At 36.9% G+C, this 25268-nt stretch overlaps 1 protein-coding gene and 1 pseudogene across 10 annotated transcripts in view; one reads left to right on the top strand and one right to left on the bottom strand.

Moving 5' to 3' along the window:
* Window positions 1-25268, bottom strand: part of ATRX (ATRX chromatin remodeler) — a 286038-nt gene that overhangs the window by 242654 nt on the left and 18116 nt on the right. The window lies entirely within an intron of this gene.
* On the top strand, window positions 4719-5819 carry LOC132344295 (alpha-1,2-mannosyltransferase ALG9-like; annotated as a pseudogene).

Raw genomic sequence — 25268 nt, 5'->3', positions numbered from 1 at the left:
CATGACATTTTCCACAGAACTAGAACACATAATCCAAAAACTTATATGGAACCAAAAAGGACCCAAAACCACCAAATCAATCCTAAGGAATGAAAACAAAACAGGAGGCATAACTCTCCCAGACTTCAAACAATACTACAAAGCTACAGTAATTAAAAAAAATAGTGTGGTATTGGTACAAAACCAGATATACAAATAAAAATAACAGACTATAGAGCCCAGATGTCTACACACTTAGAGTCAATTAATCTTTGACAAAGGAGTCAAGAATATAAAATGGGGAAAAAAATCTCTTTAGCAAGTGTTGCCAGTAAAGTTGGATAGCTGCATGTATTTCAATGAATTTAGAACACACAGTCGCACGATGCACAAAAATATATTCAAGTAGCCTAAAGACTTAAATATAAGTCTTCCAAGGCAATAGAAAAAATAAATGGGACCTAGTCAAACCTACCAGCTTTTGCAGAGCAAAGGAAACTATTTCTATGGAATGGGAGAAAATATTTGCAACTGATACAACCAACAAGGGCTTAACCTCCAAAATATACAAACAGCACATACAATTCAACAACAAAAAAAGCTATCCAATTAAAAAATGGGCAGAAACCCTTAATAGCCATTCTCCAAAGAAGACATATAGATGGTCAAACAGCACATGAAAAGATGTTCAACATCACTAATTATTAGAGAAATGCAAATCAAAACTAAAATGAGGTATCACCTCACACCAGTCAGAATGGCCATCATTAAACGTCTAGAAACAATAAATGCTAGAGAGTGTGTGGAGAAAAGGGAACCCTTCTACGTTGTTGGCTGGGAATGTAAGTTGGTGCAGCCACTATGGAAAACAATATGAAAGTTCCTGAGAAGATTAACATTAAAATCACCATATGATCTAGCAATCCCACTCCTGGGCATATACCCAGACAAAACTATAAGATACATGCACCCCTATGTTCATAGCATCACTATTTACAATAGCCAAAACATGGAAACAACCTAAAGGTCCACTGACCCATGAATGAATAAAGAAGCCATGGTACATATATACAATGGAATATTACTTAGTCATAAAAAAGAACAAACTAATGCCTTTTGCAGCAACATGGATGCAAGTAGAGATTATCATACTAAGTGAAGTCAGAAAGAGAAAGACAATACCTTATCATATCACTTATATAAGGAATCTAAAATATGGCACAAATGAACCTATCTACAAAACAGAAAGTCTCATAGGCACAGAGATCAGACTTCTGGTTGCCAAGGCTGGGGGGAAGGGGAGTGAGAAGGATGCACTGGTAACTTGGGGTTGGTAGATGCAAACTATTACATTTAGAATGGATAAACAATAAGATTCTACTGTTTAGCAGAAAGAACTATATCCAATCTCCTGACATAAACCATAATGGAAAAGAACATTTTGAAAGCATGTATATGGACTCCCTGGTGGTCCAGCGGTAAGAATTCACCTTGCAATGCAGGGGACACAGGTTCAATCCCTGGTCAGGGAACTAAGGTGGGATTGAACAACTAACATTGTTCCCACCTGGCAATCCCACATGCCAGGGAGCAACTAAGCCCACAAACCAAAACTACTAAGCCCAAGTGCTATAGAGCCCATGAGCCACTACTAGAGAATGCATGTGCCACAACTACTGAAGCCTGCACACTCTGGAGCCCACAGGTTACAACCATTGAGTCTGTGTGCCACAACTAAGAGTCCACATGCCACAAGGAAAGATCCTGCATGACGCAACAAAGATCCCACCTGCTGCAACTAAGACCTGAAGCAGTCAAATTAATTAACTTTTTTAAAAATATGTACATGAGAATAACTGAGTCACTTTGTTGTACAGCAGAGACTGACACAACATTATAAATCAAATATGTTGTTGTTTAGTCACTGTGTCCAACTTTTGTGACCCCATGGACTGTAGCCCGCAAGGCTCCTCTGTCCATGGAATTTCCCAGGCAAGAACAGTGGAATGTATTGCCATTTCCTTTTCCAGGGGACCTTCCCAACCCAGGGACTGAACCCACATCTCCTGCATTGGCAGGTGGATTCTTTACCACTGAGTCACCAGGGAAGCTATAAATCAACTATACTTCAATAAGACAAAAACAGGAACATTCCTTTGGTTAGTAGATAAAGGTATTTATAGCTAACAAAAAATAAATAAAGCAATGCAAAACATACTACTTTGCTCCATTTCCCTTATAGAAACTTGAAAAAATTGTGAACATTTTCCTTTAAACAGTAAGCAAACTGCATGAAGAAATAAACATGACAGTACAACTTACTAGATGCTATAAAAAGTGTTAAAAGGGGCTTCCCTGGTGGCTCAGTGGTGAAGAGTCCGCCTGCCAATGTAGGAGACACAGGTTGGATCCCTGATCTGGGAGGATGCAACATGCCCCAGAGCAGCTACAACTCTGCACCACAACTATTGAGCCTGTGCTCTAGAGCCCATACTCCACAACAAGAGAAGCCAAAGCAATGAGAAACCCAAGCACTGACCACAACTAGAGAAAAGCCCAAGCAGCAACAAGGACCTAGCACAGCCAAAAATTAATATAAATAAAATTTTTAAGTGTTAAATGCAATACCTCTTTTTAATCTATCAAATATTCAATGGAAAAATGACTATTAATTGTAGAATAATATGCTATGAAATACACACTATCATATATGGTCAACGGTAATACAAGGATTTAGAAAACAATTTAGCAATAAGTCTTTGATATTCTCTTGCATAATTCTGCCTCTTTTTTATCTACACAAATAAAATAATTCTAAAGAAATAACTTTAATCACAAGACATTGATCTATGAGCTATTTACAACGGTCAAAAAAACTATGAATACTTAAATGTATAATAATGGCTCAACAGTCATGCCTAAGTCATACAATACCATACCAGCCATTTAAATTCCAAAAAGTTCAATTACAATATAAAAAATACTTCATGCTACAATGTTTAACGAAAAAAAGCAACTGAACATGAAGTATAATCACAACTATGTTTCAAAGTAAATAAAAATTTGCAAAAAAATAAAAACATTAATATTACCTGTGTGATAAAATTTTAAGTGATACTTTTTCTTCTACATTTTTGTAATATAATAAATTCATTGCATTACTCCTAAGTGCATGGAGATATAGGCTTTAAATTAAATAGTAATTCACAATTGACTTTTCACTAATCCAACAGATTTTCCACAATTCATTTACTACAAGTTTACTATTCATTCAAGTATGTCTATTAACTTATGTCCTTATTCAAGTAAAATTACAAAAAGTCCTTTTAACTGCTGGCAAGTATTAACTATGCAAAAATATAAAATAAAGCCTAATTTTCTATAAACTTTGTATGCCTTGATTTTACTCTCAAATGTGATAAAGGTCCAAACAGGTTGCTGCTATGCCAATGAATACCAATCACTGGAAAATCAAACATTAGGGTAAATGGTGGAATTTTTCTTAGCCCACACTGTCTCGGGTTTCCTTACATAACCATGACAAATTTTAACATCCATTTTATACACACTGACCTGATTTAAACTTCATGAAAACTTTATTACAGGGAACCAAGGCTCAGAAAGGCGCTTATGCCTGTACAGTGAGGGGCTGTGCCTGGCCCAGTCTTCCAGCCAGGAGGGCCCACAGCCTCTTCATCCTGCTCCTTCTGCACTACCAGGGTGGGTGGATGTTGGATATTCATCAGACTTAAATAGATGCCCCAGCTCAGGTCTCATTTTACTAGTGAAAAAACCCTAGAGTGCAGGACATATGGGAATAAAGCAGGACAGGTCTGGGTACCAGAAGGATCTACTGCTTTCAGGTATCTGCTCTCAACAAGGTTATGTGCTACTCTCCAGAGCAACATCTCTGACTGTGATGAAACACTCAACTACTGGGAACCAACACACTACCTCATCTATGGGAAGGGGTTTCAGGCTTGGGAATATTCCCCAGCTTATTTTTAAGATTCTTATTGGAGAAGGAAATGGCAACCCACTCCAGTACTCTTGCCTGGAAAATCCCATGGACGGAGGAACTGGTAGGCTACAGTCCATGGGGTCACAAAGAGTTGGACACAACTGAGTGATTTCACTTCAAGATTCTTGTATTTTACATTTTATAATGTCTACTAGCTTTTGTGAGCTATTTATGTGAACTCTACTTTTACAAGGCTGTGTGTAAGAAGTTTGGGTTGCATGTGCATCAAATGTTAGCCTTCTTGGTTCTCAGCACTGACATCTTTTGCTCATTATCAGCATTCCTTCCTAGAAGTTTCTGTTTGTACACTACCTTGATAGTTATGACTGGCTGGTATACAGACAAACTTCCATTAATATACTTGGATTAGCAACTGGGGCTATCTTAGGCTGGCCATTCAGTGTAGCTCTTGGTTTACCTATTGCCTCTGATTTGCTGGTCATGAAACAGGTTGGAAGAGTTTCTTTCATTGGTTGCTGTTTGCCCTAATTCTCCTTCTGGTGACTGTGGTAGTCACTGACAGCTACTATTACAGAAACTTGGTGACTGCACCACTCAACATTGTTTAGTATAATGTCTTTACTCTTCATGGACCTGATCTTTATGGTACAGAATTCCGGTATTTTTATTTAATTAATGAATTTCTGAATTTTAGTGTGGTCTTCGCTCACTGACATTTTTTATAGAATACCTACTGCAGAGATTTCATGATCAGAATTTAGGCCACCAACACTGGCTTACCTGGTAGCTCAGATGGTAAAGAATCCACCTATAATACAGGAGACACACATGACATGGGTTCGATCCCTGGGTTGGGAAGATCCCCTGGAGGAGGACATAGAAACCCGCTCTAGTATTCTTGCCTGAAAAATCCCATGGACAGAGGAGCCTGGTGGGCTATAGTCCATGGGGTCACAATGTCAGACACGACTATGCAACTTAAGACTTGGTTCCAATGTATATTTCAATTATAATTTTCTTCATCCAGCCTCATAAAGAAGAGAGAGTTCTCTTCCCTGTATATCCATTTATATGTCTCTGTGGTGCTGTGGCACTTTCTGCACTTCTGAAATGTTACCACTTCATGGTTCAGCAATACCGCCTGGAGCATGATACTGTTTGACATCAAATTGGCTGGTGTTAGGAACACTCTTCCTGTTTAGACTCTTACCTTCTTCCTGTTCTGTGGCACTGTTCAGAGGGTATTATGGGCCCCTTGATTTGTATCCAGAATTTTACTGAACTGCCACAGACCCAACCATCCACAGTGTCCCAGAAGGCCAAGCTGTTTATGTCTGTAAAGGGAAAAAAATGGTATAGATTTCCCAGCAGCTTCCTTCTGCCCAATAACTGGCAGCTTCAGTTCATTCCATTACAGTTCAGAGGCCAGCTACCAAAACCTTTTCCAGAGGGAACACTGGCCTACAGATTGTTCCTACTGATATGAATGACCAGAACCTAGAGGAGCCATCCAGATATACTGACATCAGTAAATGCTAGTGGATTTGGACACCATGACAGTAACAAACCAGGAGCCAAAATATTCATCCAATAGAGAAGAATGGATCAACTTGGCCTACAGACCATTCCTTGATGCTTCCAGATCTTCAAAGTTCTATGTCTCTTCCTGTCAGATCAGTATACAGTGCATGCAAACTATACCATCCTCAAACCCCAGAAAGCAAAACAAACCAAAGAAAAGTGGAGGTTAGCACCATGCCTATGGCCCCAAAGGATAATCATCTTGTTAAATGGCGATTCCACAGACAGGACTCTCTCCAGGTCATTGCTTGTAACATTTGTAAAAAAGTCTGTCTGATACACACACACAAAAAATACACTTATTTGGTAAATGAAGTAAGCATTTAGTAAAAGCAAATTAAATAATTTGCACTTGTAATAGAAAATCAGGAATTCTATCTCTAATCAAAGCCAACCCTATACTGCATTCTTCAAAAGAAGTGAAGGCATAGTGACTAATTAACTTAATGAATAGGAAAAGTAGTTATGCTAATAGATAATTCTCAAAACTCAGAATATTTCAAAAATGTATTGATACCTTCAATTACTATAGCATACGTTTCCAAAATTTTTCATCTTTGTTCATTGCTTTATTATTTTGCATATATTCATTAATTTTTCATTTAATTTTTAATAAAAACACTATGAATACATTAAATTACCTAAGTTCTCTAGTTTTACTACGCATGATTAATCCACTGAGCTTACCATACTATCCTTATTTGGATACAGCAGCAATTAAACATAAGGTGCTAACAGTAAGAAAAACAAATCGTTTTAAATTCAATTTCTAAAACTTCCAACTGAAATTGGAACCTGATTCTCACAAAGATCAAGCCCTGAAAGATGTTACACAAGCATTCTAAACAAAGGAGAGGATCCGGAAAAGCCGCAGTTACATTATTTCACATGGGTTCATTTATTTTAAAAAGCCAAAACAAACAGAAAAAAAAAAAAAAAAAAACAGTGAGCTACAAAAAGTAAGCAGCTTAGAAGTCTCACTACTATACTCACAACAAGAAAAAAGATAAATTGAAAATCAGTAAGTTTTCTTAGACCCATTAGAGACCTGAGGTCACAGGTTGCTGTTGTTTAGTTACCAAGTTGTATCTCTTTTGCAACTGCATGGACTGTAGCCTGCCAGGCTCCTCTGTCCATGGAATTTTCCAGCAAGAATACTGGAGTGGGTTGCCATTTCCTTTCCCAGGAGATCTTCCCCACCTGAGGATTAAATCTGTGTCTTGTGCATTGGCAGGCAGATTCTTTACTGCTGAGCCACCAGGGAAGCCCAAGGACACAGAACATATCACCAAAAAAAAAAAAAAGGAAAACAGGCAGATACAGAAAATCACATTTTTTTCTGAAGTGAGAACACTTCAACAGTAACTGATGAATTATGGGAAGCCAAAAAGGATTAGCCTGAGAGTTAAAAAAAAAAAAAAAAAATCCTGGGTTCCCAGTTGGAATGGGAGGCACACTTTGCTGGGTTTTACCTACAGGAGTCCCAAAAGGTTTTCAGGTTTTCATGAGAAAGATCTGAGGGGAAAAAAATCCTACTGCACCTTAAGTAGAAGGAGGGGAAAGTAACCATATTAAATATTAAAATACACCCAGAACATTCTCTTTTTAACAAAGTCATGCTCTCAAGGTAAACTACTACACCACAGCATTATCTACCTAGAGGAAGAGCAATTAGACAACCTCAGCCTCCTCCAGCTTTCCTACCTCACCTAAGTAGGGAGGGGAAAGGCTAAGAAACATTTCTGAAGGTCACAGCCCAGGGACAAGGGCATAAGATCAGTTTCCCTCTCCAACTCCTGGGATTTAATATAATAAAATAGAATTACAAATGGGAAAGCTATAAGATACAAATTCTGTTTAAGAAGGAATTCTTAAGAATACCCAAAGACAAAAGGGAAGAAAAAAAAAAAAACTAAAACAAGGAAACTAGAAGAAATAAAGGCTCTGGTATAAACAGCTACAGCAAACTTTAAACACAGCCTCATTCCTTGCCATGTTAACATAAAAGCTCACACTAAAAGCCTGACTACCTCATTTCTTATTACATACAGCTTTCAAAAAATTACAAGTCCTACTAAAAGGCAAGAAAAAACACAATCTAAAGTCACAAAGAGAGTATTAGAACCAGACTCAGAGAAGACAAAGAGTTTTGGAATTATCAGATAGGTAAATTTTAAATAACTATAACTAATACAATAAGGATTCTTAAGGGATAAAGTGAGCAGCTTGCAAGAATAGATGTGTAATGTAAGCAGAGATGAAAACTCAAATAAAGAAAAGAAAATGCTACAAAGCCAACACACTATATAAGAAAGAATGCCTTTGATGGACACAGCCAATGAAAGAATCAATGAGACTGAAGAGGAAAGAATCAGTGAGGATAATGTCAATATAAACCTTTTGAACTGAAATGCAAAGAGAAAAAATAATAAAAGGGAACAGAAAAACTAATAACTGTAGGACAATTACAGAAGTTGTAGCATAAATGTAACTGAAATACAGAGAAGAATGAAAATAGCAGAAGAAATGTTTGAAATAAAAGAACGGTGGAAAAGCTTCCAAAATTAATGACAGATACCAGAGAAGAAGGATATCAAGCAGTGTAAATACTAAATATCTACACCTAGTTTTCTCATATGCAAACAGCAGAAAAACAAAGCCAAAGAGAAAAATCTTTTAAAAAGCCAGGAAAAAAAAATATTATCTATAGAGGATCAAGGATAAGCATTCGATCTTACATATTGTCCAAAACCATGCAAGCAAGAAGAAAGCAGAATGAAATATCTCACCAAGCTAGAATAATGTATCCAGTAAAATGATTCTTCAAAAGTAAAAGAAAAATAGACTTTCTCAAACAAAAACCAAAGGCATTTGTTGACAGTAGCTTTTCCCTGCAAGAAATGTTGAAAGAAGTTCTTCAAAGAGAAAGAAAATTATACAGGTCAGAAGTACACACCTACATAAAGACAGGAAGAGAGCATTAGATGAGAAATAAGTGAAGGTAAAATAACATCTCTCATGTTTCTTATCCTTAACTGACTTAATAGTCAACTGTCCAAACTAGTAATAGCAAAAAATGCATTGGGTGGTTATAGCTTATGGATAAGAAGAGGAATTGGGAATACTGTTATAACGTATCCACACTACTTGTGAAGAGGTATGCATGTGTGCTCAATCACTTTAGTCATATCTGACTCTTTGTGACCCTATGAACTGTACCCAGCCAGGCTCCTCTGTCATTAGATTCTATACATAAGAATACTGGAGTAGGTTGCCATGCCCTTCTCCTGAAGTGGTATAGTGTTATTTAAAAAGGGTCTGAGATTAGTTATAAATGTATATTGCAAACTATAAGGCAATCAATAAAAATGTTTAAAGAAGTATAATTTATAAGAAGAAATAAAATGAAATCATAGAAATGTTCAATTAAAACCAAAGGACAAAAAAGAAGATAAAGAAGAAAACAAGCACAATGAACAAAGTTATAAACATGGCAGGTATTAAACCAATTACATCAAAATTCACTTTAATGTGAATGATCTAAATTCACTAAGAGTCAGAAAATGTCAAGAACATGAGGTGGATATAATCAGATGTCAGAGTTGACTCAACCAAGACTCATATATATGTTGTCTTTATATATATTTAAAGACACCACTTTAAAGACATTGACTATAAATAAAGAGAAGCTAAGGGAAATACGGAGTTATTCTTTATAGGGTATAGAGGTTCAGTTTTGCAAGATGAAAAAGATCTGGAGATTGGCTGTACAACAATCTAAAAATGGCAAAAATGTACATAACACTATTGAAATGTAAACTTTAAAAAGGTTTATGTTATGTGTACCTTATCACATTTTTTTTAAAAAGTAAATGGATGTCTATTCAAGTCCTTGGTACACTTTCTGAGTTGTGTTTTTGCTGCTGAGTTGCAAATTTTCTTTATGTATTCTGGAAATTAAACACTTGTCAAATAAATGATTTGCAAACATTTTTTCTGTGGGTTGTCTTCTCACTATGGAGACTGTGCTTTAACACACAAATTTTTTATTTTCATTAGGTCCATATTATCTATTTTTCTTTTCTTGACTCTGTTTTTAGCATCTTATTTAGAGACCACTGACAAGCTCTATACAGTCAGCAAAAACAAGACCGGGAGCTGACTGTGGCTCAGATCATAAACTCCTTATTGCCATATTCAGACTTAAATTGAAGAAAGTGGGGAAAACTACTAGACCATTCAGGTATGACCTAAATCAAATCCCTTATGACTATACAGTGGAAATAAGAAATAGATTTAAGGGTCTAGATCTGATAAACAGAGTGCCTGATGAACTATGGATGGAGGTTTGTGACATTGTACAGGAGACAGTAATCAAGACTATCCCCAAGCAAAAGAAATGCAAAAAAGCAAAATGGCTGTCTGAGGAGGCCTTACAAATAGCTGTGAAAAGAAGAGGAGTGAAAAGCAAAGGAGAAAAGGAAAGATATACCCATTTAAATGCAGAGTTCCAAAGAATAGCAAGAAGAGATAAGAAAGCCTTCCTCAGCAATCAGTGCAAAGAAATAGAGGAAAACAACAGAATGGAAAAGCCTAGAGATCTCTTCAAGAAAATTAGAGATGCCAAGGGAACATTTCATGCAAAGATGGGCACAATAAAGGACAAAAATGGTATAAAAGAAGCATAAGATATTAAGAAGAGGTGGTAAGAATACACAGAAAAACTATACAAAAAACATCTTCACGACCAAGATAATCACGATGGTGTAATCAATCACTCACCCTCACCTACGAAGCCAGACATCCTGGAATGGGAAGTCAAGTGGGCCTTAGAAAGCATCACTACAAACAAAGCTAGTGGAGGTGATAGAATTCCAGTTGAGCTATTCCAAATCCTGAAAGATGATGCTGTGAAAGTGCTGCACTCAATATGTCAGCAAATTTGGAAAACTAAGCAGTGGCCACAGGACTGGAAAAGGTCAGTTTTCATTCCAATCCCAAAGAAAGGCAATGCCAAAGAATGTTCAAACTACCACACAATTGCACTCATCTCACACGCTAGTAAAGTAATGCTCAAAATTCTCCAAGCCAGGCTTCAGCAATATGTGAACCATGAACTTCCTGATGTTCAAGCTGGTTTTAGAAAAGGCAGAGGAACCAGAGATCAGATTTCCAACATCCGTTGGATCATGGAAAAAGCAAGACAGTTCCAGAAAAACATCTATTTCTGCTTTATTGACTATGCCAAAGTCTTTGACTGTGTGGATCGCAATAAACTGTGGAAAATTCTGAAGGAGATGGGAATACCAGACCACCTGACCTGCCTGTTGAGAAACCTGTACACAGGTCAAGAAGCAACAGTTAGAACTGGACATGGAACAACAGACTGGTTCCAGATAGGAAAAGGAATACATCAAGGCTGTATATTGTCACCCTGCTTATTTAACTTCTATGCAGAGTACATCATGAGAAATGCTGGACTTGAGGAAACACAAGCTGGAATCAAGACTGCCAGGAAAAATATCAATAACCTCAGATATGCAGATGACATCACCCTTATAGTGGAAAGTGAAGAACTAAAGAGCCTCTTGATGAAAGTGAAAGAGGATAGTGGAAAAGTTGGCTGAAAGTTCAACATTCAGAAAACTAAGATCATGGCTTCCTGTCCCATCACTTCATGGCAAATAGATGGGGAAACAGTGGCTGACTTTATTTTTTGGGGTTCTAAAATCACTGCAGATGGCGATTGCAGCAATGAAATTAAAAGATGCTTACTCCTTGGAAGGAAAGTTATGACCAACCTAGACAGCATATTAAAAAGCAGAAATTTTACTTGTCCACAAAAGTCCATCTAGTCAAGGCTATAGTTTCTCCAGTGGTCATGTACGGATGTGAGAGTTGGACTATAAAGAAAGCTGAGTGCCAAAGAATTGATGCTTTTGAACTGTGGTGTTGGAGAAGACTCTTGAGAGTCCCTTGGAGTGCAAGGAGATCCAACCAGTCCATTCTAAAGCAGATCAGTCCTGGGTGTTCATTGGAAGGACTGATGTTGAAGCTGAAACTCCAATTCTTTGGCCACTTGATACAAAGAGCTGACTCATTTGAAAAGACCCTGATGCTGGGAACGATTGAGGGCAGGAGGAGAAGGGGATGACAGAGGATGAGATGGTTGGATGACATCACTGACTCAATGGACATGGGTTTGGGTAGACTCCAGCAGTTGGTGATGGACAGGAAGGCCTGGCTTGCTGTGGTTCGTGCGGTCACAAAGAGTCAGACACGACTGAGCAAGTGATTGGAATAGTACAGACAAATTCAAGGCCCTTAAGTTTTCTAAGGGCCACAGTTTTAGCTCTGAAATTTAGGTATTTGATTCATTTTTAGTTGTATATGGTGTAAGGTAACACTTCAACCTTCTTTCTTTCACATGTTGATATTCAATGGACACCGCACCATTTATTAAAGAGAGTATCAAGATGGGTACAGAGCTTTTGGTTGGGAATGATGGAGTTCTGGGTAGATGGTGGTGGCTGTTACATACTGTCAATGTATTTAATGCCTGCTGCTGCTGAGTCACTTCAGTCCGACTCTGTGCGACCCCATAGACAGCAGCCCACCAGGATGCCCTGTCCCTGGGATTCTCCAGGCAAGAACACTGGAGTGGGTTGCCATTTCCTTCTCCAATGCATGAAAGTGAGAAGTGAAAGTGAAGTCGCTCAGTCATGTCCGACCCTCAGCGATCCCATGGACTGCAGCCTTCCAGGCTCCTCCATCCATGGGATTTTCCAGGCAAGAGTACTGGAGTGGGGTGTCATTGCCTTCTCCATTTAATGCCACTGAATTGCAAATTTACAAATGGTTAAAATGATAAATATCATAATATGTATACTTTACCACAGTAAAAATAAACACAAGATACTACTTCACACCCACAAGAATGGGTATCATTTAAAAGATTTAAAAGATATTAGGAGGTTATTAGTGAGGATGTGGAAACATCGGAACCCTCATACACTGCTGATGTGAATATAAAACAGATAAGCACTATACTATTTGTGAAATAATACAAAACTGAAAAAGTTTTTACAGCTCCTCAGAAAGTTAAACATACAAAAATTTATATGCAAATGTTGACAACAGCATGATTCATAGTAACCAAAAAACAGAAACCACATATCCATTAAATAAATGAATATTTTTCAGCAATATTAATGAATAAAGTTCTGAGTCATGCTACAATATGGATATACCTTGAAAATATGCTAAATGAATGTATTCAGTCATGAAATACCACATCCTGTATGGTTCCTTTCATAGGAAATATTCAAAATACACAAATCCATAGTGATAGAAAGTAAAATAGTGGTTGACAGGATCTGGGGTAGAGATATAAGGGAAAATGAGGAGTAACCACTAATTGGTAGAGGATTTCTGTTGAAGTGATGAATATTGTAGTGAAGGCTATACTGATCTGACAGACACTAAAACCACCAAATTGTACTCTTTAAATGAATGGACTGTGGTAGGTGATTTATATCACTAAATTTGTTATTTTTTAGAAAGTGACTTGGACATTGACTGAGTTGTTTAAGAGATCTTCTAACAACAACTGCACTAGAATTTAGACCTTTCATATAATTTTTACCCTGAACAAAAACTAGGGAAAAAACTGACTCAGTAGAAGTTTCAACATGATCTGAGGATATTACTTCAATTTCTTTAGCTTTAAAAGCAGTGATTAGAAAGTAATCAATCTGTTAATGCTTGAATTTTTTGGTTCAGCACAGATTATAAAACTATGGGATGGAAACAGAAATTAAAATAAATCTCTCAACTATACCTTTTTTAAACTATATCTGTCAAACTAGATAATTACTTTGGTGCTTTTGAGGCCATGTAGCAGTGAACAAGGATTGACTATATTAAAAATGAGGTAGAAAAAGCACAAGTTTCCTCTACCCAGGATTTCACACTAGAATATCAAGCCTTTCATGAAGCTCTGCTTTATGAAAAATTCCACATTTAGTATTAAGAAAAAAAAATCAAGTGTCCACACTCTATGTCCACACAGAGCACAAAGTTTTACAATAGGGTTTTACAATCTCTATTCTCTATGATAAGATATTTTTGGTCTTGAATCCTACCTGAATCTTATTATTTTATTATTCTATTTAAGATTAATTTTTAATAGTAATTTTATAGTGGGACATAGGAAGGATCAATGTATCACACCGTCTGGTAAAAATCTTGTGACACAAATAAGGGAATTAAATGCTATCTTCCCTCTTAATTGGAAGAGGGTGTTTGCTATGACCAGCACGTTCTCTTGGCAAAACTCTATTATCCATTGCCATGCTTCATTCTGTATTCAAAGGCCAAATTCGCCTGTTACTCCAGGTATTTCTTAACTTCCTACTTTTGCATTCCAGTCCCCTATAACGAAAAGGACATCTTTTCTGGGTGTTAGTTCTAGAAGGTCTTGTAGGTCTTCATAGAACCATTCAACCTCAACTTCTTCAGCACTACTAGTCGGGGGCATAGACTTGGATTACTGTGATATTGAATGGTTTGCCTTGGAAACAAACAGATCATTCTGTCATTTTTGAGACTGCATCCAAGTACTGCATTTTGGACTCTTTTGTTGACTATGATGGCTACTCCATTCCTTCTAAGGGATTCTTGTCCATAGTAGTAGATATGTTACTTTACCAAAAAAAGGGAGGCGAACAAAAAAATACTAAAACAGGAAATAACACTGGTATCTCTTTTATATCATCTCAAAAAATCACTCAGGCCTCCCAGCAATCTAAGGATATAAAAATTAAGTATATGAGATGACAGGTCATATCTATCACTGACATCATAGAATAATCATCTTATAAAACAAATTTTATTTTCCTGAAAACAGTATCCAAAATGCACTACAACAAACAAGGCACTAGTAAAATACAAGACCTTCTCTTTGAGTCCCAAAACAAGATATATTAAAGGTACAAAGGTTATTCAGGTTAGCTTCACAAATACTTCTTGCCTAAAAAACTTCTATTTAAACTCTTCCCAAACTGACATAAAGAGTTTTAAACATAAATCAGTCAGACTTCACTTTTTATTCATGAGGAATAAGATTCACTTATTTCATTTTATAATATTTAACAAATGCTGAATATATTTATTCTGAGTACTTAGTACTGCAATAAAAAATAAATACATAAGACATGACCTTAAGGAATTCAAACTCTAATGGCAAAAAAAGGCTGTTAAATATCCCAGGAATAATCTATGGAAGAAAGGGGAAACATGCTTATAACTGTGAATTTCCTAATACTTTTAAATCTCTAGTATGTGTAATTGTTTTCCACCTAATTTTTGTATAGGTTCCTTTAGAGTGAAAACTCTTAACCTTGTTTCCAATACCTGCTAACCTCTATTTTAAAAAGCAAATTTTGCTATAGAATCAGGAATTTCCTGATGTATACCTTGGAAAACAAACACTGAACCATGGATGTTTCCTTTATTAAAAGAGAAAATTGCAATGCTTTTATACAGAATCAAGGAAAAATAAAGAACAGTTGAGAATGAGAAATATGCATAAATATTTGAAAAGCTTAAATTTACTCCACTCAAGGTACATCTATTTAAATTCAATATATTCTATTCACTGTAACAGAAAAATAAGTACAAGTATCACTGTATTTTCTAACAAAAACATACTAAGATCTTTCAAAAGAAGAAGCCTTTGGAAGGTTTTTATCAAGATGAAGTATATTGTAGCTCAAAGGGAATGAATTTAGATTTAAATAGGATAAAATACAAACTATCCTCTGATAAAGCAGAAATGCAATTTTACTTTGCCCATTGTAACAAAACCTATTTTCCCCTAGAACTTCAGAGTAAATCTATATCCCTATTTATTGTACTGCAAACAATACTGAAACTTAGTTTAAATAAAATTCTTATTTCTATCTTGGTAAAGAGGACAGAGGAGAAAAACAAAATTTAGGTTTTCTGAGAAAAGACAAAGCCACATACACATTCCTGTATCTGTAACTAAATATTCAGTGCTTTAACAAAATCCATCCACAACCTACTAGGGCGATCATTTAGTTTGTGGACCCCTATTCAATTCTAGGGGAGTTACAGCAAATTTCTCCAGATAAAGTATATAGCTTATGTTCCTAATCAATAAAAACGGAATCAGATAAAATCTACAGTGCAAGCACTAGCTAAAAGGAGTTTTATAACCGCTCATTAAGGTCTGCTGATAGCATTAACTTTCTTACAAGAGCAAAGCTATCATTCCAGAAGCAAAAGATATATAAACAGATGAGATCATCTTTGAAAACACAGTGTTTGGCTTATCATTAGAATATAATGAACTCAATACTCCACGTGATAGATACCTGAGGGGGAAGGTATGAAAAATCAGAATCAACTTACATGGTAACTTCTCTATTTTTTTGATATGTACATCAAAACTATTCATAGTTCTTTTCATGAAATTGATACCTAATCAATTCTGTCTCCAGCTATTAACTGCATCTACTCTGAAAAACAGAAAAGGAAGAGATAAAGCAACTCAATTTTATTAAGTGTTTACACTATGCTAGGCAGGTGATAAAGATTTTCATGTAGGTATTACCATATTCACTGCATAAGTGAAAAAACAACTTGGTTGTTGGGTAACTTTTCAAAGATTACAGAACTGGCTTTGAACCCAAATCTAACCTTTTATCAGGTAATTCCAAATGAAACTAATTTGAGACCAGAGCTCAAACCATCTAAATTTTATTCCAAAGGATTGAAGATTAATCCATTTTCCACTATTTTCTTTCCAAAAGAGTAGAAAATATCAAATGCAAATAGACTTCTTACTGAAGTTAAATGACAATTTCTAATTCTTGGAAAAGTTTCTCTAATACTGAAAAAACAACAGGTAAAGAATAATATAGTTTGGGTCCATTTGTACCTTAAGGAAAGCCTGATATTTAATATTTAAAATGGGAACAATTACAGCACATTTAGTCACTCTCTCTAGCCTATAATATTATTCCAGGTGTGGAAGTTTTAGCTTATTGTTGCTAAGGACACCCTCCACATCCTCTGTCCCTAGTAAGTCCACTAGAGAAAATGGAATATGAAGAGGTGCGAAGTACATAATATAATGTCAGCTGATGTTAGCATACATGTTGGGGAATTTTTTTTTTAACAAAATTGAATGGTTACTTAACTGTTTTGCAACCTTTCCTCTCCATTAATATATAGTGAATAATCTTCTGCAGTATTATTTTCTAAAACAATTTTTAATGTCAGTATAGTATCCCATCATGTAAAGAAAGATGCCAGAAGCTTTTTCTCAAGCTAACGGCACTTAAAAAGATAGATATACTTTTGTTGCAAGAACTGTAGCTGCCTACTAATAGGGTCTGCATTATGGCTGCAAAATTTTAAAATCAATTTTTATCTATTCAGAATATAAGTAGTACAGAAAAAAGGGCTATGTGCACTGACTATTACAAAAGATTCACTAGGAGAAACTTAAAGAATTACCAGTGCTTGCTTAAGCTGTTAATTTAAGGGTTAAGTTACAATTGTCTATAAAAACACATTGGCCAGAATGGAGAAATATAGAATAAGAAAATTCTCAAATTGCCAGTGGAAGTGTAAATTAGTAAAACCATTATGGATACCAATTTGGCAATTATCTTATAATAAAAAACAGAACTGACCTCCTAAAGAAGCTCTAGCACATGTGCAGAGAAACATTTAAGAATGTTCTCAGTAACATTTTTTAATAGTACCAAATTAGAAAAATATTCTAAATATCCACCTATGGTATACAGATAAATTGTAGTATACCCATTCAACTGAAAACTAATAAAATGAAAAACGAGCAATCCAGATCAGTGTTGTTCAACAGAGGTATAATGTAAGCCAGAAATATAATTTACAATTTTCTAGAAGCCATTTGGGAGAAGGAAATGGCAACCCACTCCCGTCTTCTTGCCTGGAGAATCCCAGGGACAAAGGAGCCTGGGGGGCTGCCGTCTATCGGGTCGCACAGAGTCGGACACAACTGAAGTGACTTAGCAGCAGAAGTCACATTTTAAAAAATGCAGGTGAAATTAATTTTAATCTTACTTAGTCCAATATATCCAAATTATCATTTCAATATATAATTAATATAAAATAATTAGTAATGAGATATTTTACTTTTTTGCATAGTAAGTCTTCAAAATCCTGTGTGCAAATATACTTTCAGCACATCTCAATGTACACTGGCCACATTTCAGGTGCTCAATAGCCACAGACAGTTAATGGCTATTGTACTGAAGAGTGCATATCTAAAGCTACCTCAAAATCCCCAAAATACTGAACCAAAAAAACAAAGTTGCAATATGAATTGATAAAATTATCTCATTTATTTACTCAACAGCATTTACTATATAGCTACTGAATGTGTGTTCAGTTCTGTCCAACTCTTTGCAAACCCATGGACTATAGCCCTCCAGGCTCCTTTGTGAAATTCTCCAGGCAAGAATACTGGACCGGGTTGCCATTTCCTATTTCAAGGGATCTTCCCGACCCAGGGATCAAACCAGCATACCCTGCGTCTTTGGCAGGCGAATTCTTTTCCACTGCACCACCTAGGAAGCCCCACATGGCTATTATGAGCATTCAAAAAGTTCATAATGTGGTAAATAGATTTTTCTGTCATGAGGCATGTAGTCATATGGAGAACAAACAATATTTACACACTTTACAGAATACCAAGATCAAAGAAAAAGAGCTAAACACTAAAACAGTGACTTATGGACCTCAGTGTGTTCTCAGTCACTTGAGTCATGTCCGACTCTCAGTGACCCCATGGATTGTAGCCCACCAGACTCCTCTGTCCATGGGATTATCCAGGCAAGCATACTAGAGTGGGTTGCTGTGCCCTCCTCCAGGGGATCGGACCCTGACATTAACTGTTAAATAGAAAAATTTAAAAGAGATTACTAAAATTACATATTAGTTTAACATACCACAATGGGACACACAATTATTTCCTAAAATAAATTTTCTTTAAAAACCAGTGAAAACACATATGCAAAATTCTCATTATTCATGCTACTTTAGTTTGGTTAAATATTAATTACTGGTATGTAACCTACATAATCTAATAAAGGTTCACGGTATATGAAAGCGAAGTTCAAAATGAGAAGCACTGAAACCACAGAGACTATGAGTGGCCACAATTCAGAACTTCAGATCATTCACAAAAATAAAGTTTACACAAAAAGAAATCTGAAAAAAAAAAACAGTTGAAAAAACAGCTTTAAAAACTGAACTTTAATTATACTGATTGTTGGAATTTACTTTGAAATGAGTAAAAAAAACAAGATGGACTGCTGCATTAGAGTTAGATACATGGAAAATATGTGATAAAACAAGTGTAGTAAAATGTTAAAGGTAGAATCTAGGTGGTGAATATATGTAAAATCATTCCCCAAAGTCTGAAGTATTTCAGAAGAAAATGTTGAAAATTTTATGCCTTAATAATGTGAGAGCATGCTGCTGCTGCTGCTAAGTCGCTTCAGTCATGTCCGACTCTGTGCAACCCCAGAGACGGCAGCCCACCAGGCTCCCCCGTCCCTGGGATTCTCCAGGCAAGAAGACTGGAGTGGGTTGCCATTTCCTTCTCCAATGCATGAAAGTGAGAAGTGAAAGTGAAGTTGCTCAGTGGTGTGTGACTCTTAGCGACCCCATGGACTGCAGCCCACCAGGCTCCTCCATCCATGGGATTTTCCAGGCAAGAGTACTGGAGTGGGGTGCCATTGCCTTCTCCAATGTGAGAGTATACTAGCTTCTACACTTTAAGTATGGATGGACTCCAAACATCTAAAACACTATCACCTAACAGAAGTCAGGAAGGTAATCTGATTTTTGTATTAGTATCAAAAGAAAAAAGCATCCACTTGTCCTTTTGCAAATACTAGCTGGTTTCAGGGAAATACATCATAGTATAGTTTTTTTAAAAAAACTTCAATACAATAATGTGACATCCAGAATTTGTTTAAAACTAATCCAGTGAGGGGGTACTTAGGTCAGTATGTATTAAACAGAAATAGAAAATTCAATTAACCATGAGATAACTATTGAAGATGGTATCACGTACTTAGACAGTTCTATTTTCTTCCTTTTGAATATGCTTGTAACTGTCCAGAATACAAGTAGTTAAATATATAGAGACTATTACTTTAATACCCAATTCAGGGTCATACCTTAGAAAAGTGGCCTGTAGACAATAAGGACTCAAATTTATATATAAGTATTTACAACAGTAGTAAGAAGTACATCAATTACACTTCAATTAAAAAACAACAGAAAGAAATCTGGAGTTTAAACTCATTTCTGGTTATATACAATTAAAATTGGATTAATGCTTATTTATGAATTCACTTCATAAACACATCCAAGGCGTTCATTTAAGTGTCCCTTGCCTGACACCTCACTAGGTGTTCCCACAGAAGATTCAAACATGATTAATATACACATATGCTGATATAAACAAAAAACATAGCTAACATTTAGTGAGTATCTATTATTTCCCAAGTACTATTTCTAAATGCTTATTATGCATGATCTTATTAATCCTCAGAACCACCTCAAGTATGTACTATTATCTTCATTTCTCCTTCAGGGATCACAGCCTTGTCATGGCGAAGGGGCTTGCATAACTCAATGAACCTACAAGCCATGCCATTCAGGGCTCGTATGCTGCTGCTGCTGCTGCTAAGTCGCTTCAGTCGTGTTGGACTCTGTGCAACCCCATAGATGGCAGCCCATCAGGCTCCACCGTCCCTGGGATTCTTCAGGCAAGAACATTGGAGTGGGTTGCCATTTCCTTCTCCAATGCATGAAAGTGAAACGTCAGGGCACGTATGGACAGTATTAAAATGGAAAAAGTATGACGTGGGAAGATTAGCCCCACAAGTCAGAAGCTGTTCAATATGCTACTGGGGAAGAGTGGAGGGCAATTACTAATAGCTCCACAAAGAATGAAATGGCTGAGCCAAAACGGAAACAATGTTCAGTTATGGATGGGTCTGGTGGTGAAAGTAAAGTCCCATGCTATAAACAACAATATTGCATAGAACATATTATGTTAGGTACATGAATCAAGGTAAATTGGATGTGGTCACACAGAAGATGGAAAGGTTGAACAACATCATCTTAGGAATCAGTGAATTAAAATGGAAAGGGAATGGACAAATTTAATTCAGATGACCAGGACTTTTCTGGTGGTCCACTGGTTAAGAATCCACAATGCAGGGAACGTGGGTTCAATCTCTCATCTAGGAACTAAGATCCCGCAGGCCTTGGGACAACTAAATCCATGTGCCACAATGGAGAGCTGGCATGTGGCAATTAAGACCCAATGCAACCAAATAAATAAATATTTTTTAATTCAAGTTTTTGTTTGAAATGACCATTATTATATCTACAGCTATGGGCAAGAATCCCTTAGAAGAAATGCAGTAGCCCTCATAGTCAGCAGAAGAGTAGTAGAGTCTGAAATGCAGTACTTAAATGCAATCTCCAAAATGACAAAATGAGCTCAGTTTGTTTCCAAGGCAAACCATTAAACATCACAGTAATCCAAGTCTATGCCTCAACCGCTAATGCCAAAGAAGCTGAAGTTACCAGTTCTATGAAGAACTACAAGACCTTCTAGAACTAACACCAAAAAATTATGCCTTTTCATCACAGCGGATTGGAATACAAAAGGAGGAAGTCAAGAGATACTCAGAATAACAGGCAAGTTCGGCCTTGGAGTGCAAAGTGAAGCAGGACAAAGGCTAACAGAGTTTTACCAAGAGAACACGCTGTCATAGCAAACACTCTTTTCTCAGAACTCAAGAGATGACTCTCAGATGGACATCACCAAACGGTCAATATCAAAATCAGATTGACTATATTCTTTGCAGCCAAAGATGGAGAAGCTCTATACAGTCAGGAAAAACAAGAACTGGAGCTAACAATGGCTCGGGTCATGAGCTCCTTATTGCAAAATTCAGGGTTAACTTGAAAAAAGTAGTGAAAACCACTAGGCCATTCAGGTGTGACTTCCCTGGTTGCTCAGACGGTAAAGCAACTGCTTACAATGCAGGAGACCCGGGTTCAATCCCTGGGTCAGGAAGATCTTCCTGGGGAAGGAAATGGCAACCCACTCCAGTATTCTTGCCTGGAAAATCCCATGGAGGAAGGAGCTACAGTTCATGGAGTTGCAAAGAGTCAGACACGACTGAGAGACTTCACTTTCACTCTTCACTTAAATCAAATCCCTTACAACTACACAGTGGAGGTGACTAAAATACATTCAAGGGGTTAGATCTGGTAGACAGAGGGTCTAAAGAACTATGGACAGAAGTTTGTAACATTGTACAGGAGGTGGCAACTAAAATTATCCCAAAGAAAAAGAAATGCAAGAAGGCAAAGTGGTTGTCTGAGGAGGCTTTACCAATAGCTCAGGAAAGAAGAGAAGTGAAAGGTAAGGGAGAAAGGGAAAGACATACCCAACTGAATGCAAAGTTCCAGAGAATAGCAAGGAGAGATAAGAAAGCCTTCTTAAATGAATAATGCAAAGAAATAGAGGAAAAAAAGAGAATGGAAAAGACTAGATATCTCTTCAAGAAAACTGGAGATATCCAGGAACATTTCATGCAAGGATGGGCATGATAAAGGACAGAAACGGTAAGGACCTAATGGAAGCAGAAGAAATTAGAAAGAGGTGGTAACCATGGAATGTTGACAGTTATCTGAAACATTTTAAACTCCCTCACTGAATTCCTGTACTGTCCCTAGGAATCATATGACCAAGAAGCCACAGTCACCTACCACAAATTTCCCCAAGAGGTGGAGTGATGCCAGGGAAAAGAGTAAATGGTTCCTTTGTACTCTCATAGTCACCAGAATGAGGAAATAGTTGAACTGGTTGTATAGCGTTAAATGTATAAAAAGCCATACTTTTTTCCATTTTTCTGGTTTCCAAAGTTTCTGCTGTGTGGATGAATAAAATGATATCTGCAAATTTATTTGAAAATCCCAGAAGGAAGGTACTTTTCAAATACAATATTCTTCTTAACCAATAAACGTACTATTTTATAGAAAAAAAAAAAAAAAACAGGTGGCAAGAATACACAGAAGAATACAGAATATATACATAGAGAAAAAAGGTCTTAATGACCCAGATAACCATGATGGTGTGATCACTCATCTAGAGCCGGACATTCTGCAGTGTGAAGTCAAGTGGGCCTTAGAAAGTTTTACTATGACAAAGCTAGCAGAAGTGATGGAATTCCAGCTGAGCTATTTCAAATCCTAAAAAAAGGATGCTGTTAAAGTGCTGCACTCAATTATGTAAGCAAATTTGGAAAACTCAGCAGTGGCCACAGGACTGGCACAGGTCAGTTTTCACTCCAATCCTAAATAAGGTAATACAAAGAATTTTCAAACTACCATACAACTGTGCTCATTTCCCATGCCAACAAGGTTATGCTCAAAATCCTTCAAGCCAGGCGTCACCAGCATGTGATCCAAGAAGTTCCACATGTACAAGTTGGGTTTTGAAGAGGCAGAGGAACTAGAAGATCAGATTGCCAACATTCGTTGGATAATGGAGAAAGCAAGGGAGTTCCAGCAAAGTATCTCCTTCTGCTTCATTGACTACACTGAAGCCTTTGACTGTGTGGATCACAACAAACTGTAGAAAATTCTTAAAGAGTTGGGAATACCAGACCACCTTACCTGTCTCCTGAGAAACCTGTATATGGGTCAAGAAGCAACCATTAGAACTGGACCTGGACATGGAACAGTGAACTGGTTCAAAATTGGAAAATGAGTACGACAAGTCTGTATATTGTCACCAGCTTATTTAATTTCTGTGCAGATTACTTCATGCAAAATGCTGGGCTGGATGAATCACAAGCCGGAATCAAGACGCTGGGAGAAGTATCAACAACCTCAGACATGCAGATGATACCACTCTACTGGCAGCAAAGTGAAGAGTAACTAAAGAGCCTCTTGATGAGGGTGAAAGAGAGAGTGAAAAAGCTTGCTTGAAAATCAATATTTAAAAAACTTGCATCATGGCATCTGGTCCCATCACTTCATGACAAATAGAAGGGGTAAAAAACCGAAATGGTGAGTTTTTACTTTATTAGGCTCCAAAATCACTGCAGACCGTGACTACAGCCATGAAATTAAAAGACACTTACTCCTTGGAAGAAAAGCTATGACAAACCTGTACATGCATGGTAAGTCACTTCAGTCATGATGGACTCTGAGACCCTATGGACTCTAGCCTGCGAGGCGCCTCTGTCCATAGGATTCTCTAGGCAAGAATAGTAGAGTGGGTCACTGTGCCCTCCTCCGGGGGATCTTCCTGACCCAGGGATCGAACCCAGGTCTCTTATGTCTCCTGCATTAGCAGGCACATTCTTTACTACTAGTGCCACCTGGAAGCCCTAAACAGCAAATTGAATAGCAGAGACATCACTTTGCCGACAAAGGTCTATATAATCAAAGCTGCTATGGTTTTTTCAGTAGACATGTATGGCCGTGAGGGTCAGACCATAAAGAAGGCTGAGTGCCGAAGAATTGATGCTTTCGAATTGTGGTGCTAGAGAAGACTATTGAGCGTTCCCTTGACTGCAAAGAGATCAAACCAGTCAATCCTAAAGGAAATCAACCCTAAATATTCACTGGAAGGACTGGTGCTGAAGCTGAAGCTCCAATACCTTGGCATGATGGGAAGAGACAACTCACTGGAAAAGACTCTGATGCCAGGAAAAATTGAAGGCAAAAGGAGAAGGGGGCAGCAGAGCATGAGATGGTTAGATAGCATCACTGACTCATCAGACATGAATTTGAGCAAACTCTGGGAGACAGTGAAGGACAGGGGAGCCTGGCATGCTGCAGTCCATGGGGTCGCAGAGTCGGACACTACTTAGCGACTGAACAACAACAGCTGATTTTACAATACTGTGTTAGTTTAGGATACACAGCATAGTGATTTAGTATTTCTCTAGATTATATTCAATTATAGATTATTACACGATAATGGATGTAATTCCCTGTGCTATACAGTATATCTTTGTTATCTATTTTAAATACTGTAGTTTGTATCTGTTAATCCCATACTCCTAATTGGTAACAACTAGTTTGTTTTCTGTTTGAATGTGCTTTCTCTTTTGCTATATACATTAGTTTGTATTATTATTTTTTTAGATTCCACATATAAACAATATCATATAGTATTTGTCTTTCTCTGACTTATTTCACTAAGTATCATATTATGTAGGTCCATCCAAGTTGCTGCAAATGGCCATATTTCAACCTTTTACATGGTTGAGTAATATTTCATCACACACACATACACACACACATATCTTCTTAATAGAACAGTCTGCTGATGTGCACTTTCATCTTATTTTTTCCTAGATATATACTCAAAGGTGGAATTGCTGGAGGATAGTTCTATTTTTAGTTTCCAAGTAAGCTCAACACTGTTTTCCATAGTAGCTGTACCAATTTACATCCCCATCAACAGTGTACAAGTATTCCCTTTTTAGTGTTATCTTCTTGAGTTTAACATTCACCATATGCTTTTTATCATTTCATTATTGTTGCTACAAAAAAGTTGAACATATTACTCTAAAAACTTTAAAAGTATTTGTTGGTT

Source organism: Bos taurus, chromosome X, assembly GCF_002263795.3.
Source record: "Bos taurus isolate L1 Dominette 01449 registration number 42190680 breed Hereford chromosome X, ARS-UCD2.0, whole genome shotgun sequence".
In the NCBI taxonomy this organism is placed as follows: Eukaryota; Metazoa; Chordata; class Mammalia; order Artiodactyla; family Bovidae; genus Bos; species Bos taurus.
The sequence above is the reverse complement of the archived record's forward strand: the minus strand, read 5'-3'. Positions and strand labels throughout refer to the sequence as shown.